Here is a 2,423-nt window from a genome sequence, read left to right as displayed (position 1 = left end):
TCATTACACGGAGTTTCATGTCTGTTTCACGGTGAGAGTATAAAACAGGAGCAGCCACGCCATTGGGTTCTTGGTCCAGTCCGTTTCTTCTGCGGCTATGCTAAGGGTTTAGAGAGTGAGAGATCTAGAGAGAGTACAGGAGATAGATGTGTTCTCCGTTTCTAGGTTTTCTCTGAAACTCTCTTCTCTTCTTCTCTTTTTCTCTTCTTCTTCATGTAATCTCATGGTGTAATGGGGTGTGAGAGCTAATCTTCATGTAAACCACATCGGAGGTGTTTTCCGATTCATTAGTGGAGGTTGAGAGCACCGTCTCTCCCCAAACGTAGCGACTGCGGTCGTGAACTGGGTTACCAAAGTTGTTGTGTTGTTCTTGTTGCGTGAATCGATTGAGAGGTCAAGTAAGGATTGAGGTTGCGATTCTCTAACAGTTAAGTTCCTCAATCTCTCGATTAGCTTCAACTTGATTAATGATCTTTGGCTTTAAGTGCACACGCATAAGACTCTCAAAGTATCATACTTGAATAAAATATTTTCCACACCAACTATATTTCACAATCATCGACCGTGCACCAAATAACTGTAAGAAAAAACCTTTAAAGTTGTTTTCTTTTAATTTATAATCAATTGAATATATTAAATTTCTAGTTATTTTTTTTTGGTCGGATTAAATTTCTAGTTATTTTGTGAATAAGTATATGTTGAATAAAATTAAATCTATGTTGTTATTAATCTTTCTATGTTTGAATAAATATTTTATTTCCTAATTTGTTTTATAACATAACGACGCCGACACATAGAACTTTCAATGCTAAACCCACTTTTCGATCGACACGTAAGCATAACATGGGTAATAATTCGTCGCTAAATAAAAGTTAATTATCTAAAAAGTAGTCTAATTGTATGCACTGACGTTCATGATCATTTACTTTCGTTTACCAATCCGAATAATATATATATCATACTTCCTTCCCTTTTTATTACTTATCCTTTTAAAGTTTTTTTCACACAAATTAAGAAAATAGATAAATATTCTATTATACTATTATTTGACTATTAAAATTTTAAAGAATTTAATTTTTTATTCATTTAATAAAGGGCAAATAAAATAATTTTCTAGTTAAAATGACATTTTAAAGTAAGAGCGACAACTAAAATGAAACAAAAAATTAGACATAGAATGACAAAATTTTTAAAAGGGAAAGAGTAATCTTTTAACTTGGTTGCATTACTCAGGCTTTCATTGAGTGGATGCACAAGTAATTACGTAAATTCATACAAAGTTATAAGTGGTACAAATTATAACCACATAATGAGTTCTTTAGAAGGAAGTTATGTAAATTTGTTCGGCAGATGAAGCAAATGATTAATTATGCCAAAATCTTTAACATTCCAATGGAACGCGATGTATGAAATTGAAACGTAGTCATATTGGATTCGTTATCGAGACTTACACTATATTGCTCTAGAGAATGTTTGGACGAAAAAGAAGCTCCTAAAGCAATAAATTAGTTTACGTTCATGATTGAAGCATTGACTTCCTCATTTGCTTCCCTAGCTAGCTAGATCAAAAGAAATTGTATCATAATTTTTTTTTGAAATGTAACAATTCTAGTTTTTTGTATAAAAAAAATAAATCTTTTAGTCGAAAGAAATTCTAAGAATAATATATATGGATTAATCCGATTTGAAAATGAAGGGAAAAAAAGATAGAGATGAGAACAACAAAACGGAGAAGGATAAGAGCATATATAGAAGAGATGAGTGGGATTATGATTGAAAAGGTTTGGTGATGATCTCATGCATCAACGTAACGTTAAAGATGATTTGTTCTTAGGGTAATAATGCAACATATACGCCATTTTAGGCAATCTCTTTCTGAAAAAGATGTTTAGCATTTATATACGAAACGACTGATTATTAAAGATACGAGAAGAAACTCGCTAGGGAAAAAGAAAAAGAGAAGATAAAAATGTAGAGACAAATTGAAAGATCTCTCTTTTGTTTTTCTTTTTCTTTATAGATAAAAATAAAAGTTGGGACATAAATTAGAAGTTGTAAATGACAGGTTTCATCTTTTTCATGCTTTTTTCCTTTATTTCTATTCGTTTGATACCGAGTAATGTTAATATCTTCATATTAAGATTCAGTCATTCTTGTTAAAATAAATGTTATTATATATTATTGAAATATTAATATTCATAAGGAACAAGATTACTATCATAGATTTTGAATGGTGATGTATAGCAGTTTCTATTTTACTTCCGTTTAGCAGTAGCATACACCTTTTTATCAAAATAATAACAATAATAATAATAAACAAAATTTATGGGTATTTGTAAATTTGGCTTTTCATAATTATTTTGCCAATGAACTTTTTCTTCATACATTTTTCTTTTATTGATATATATATATATATATATATA

Source organism: Camelina sativa, chromosome 16 (genome assembly GCF_000633955.1).
Source record: "Camelina sativa cultivar DH55 chromosome 16, Cs, whole genome shotgun sequence".
Taxonomy (NCBI): domain Eukaryota; kingdom Viridiplantae; phylum Streptophyta; class Magnoliopsida; order Brassicales; family Brassicaceae; genus Camelina; species Camelina sativa.
This window is presented reverse-complemented; position numbering follows the sequence as displayed.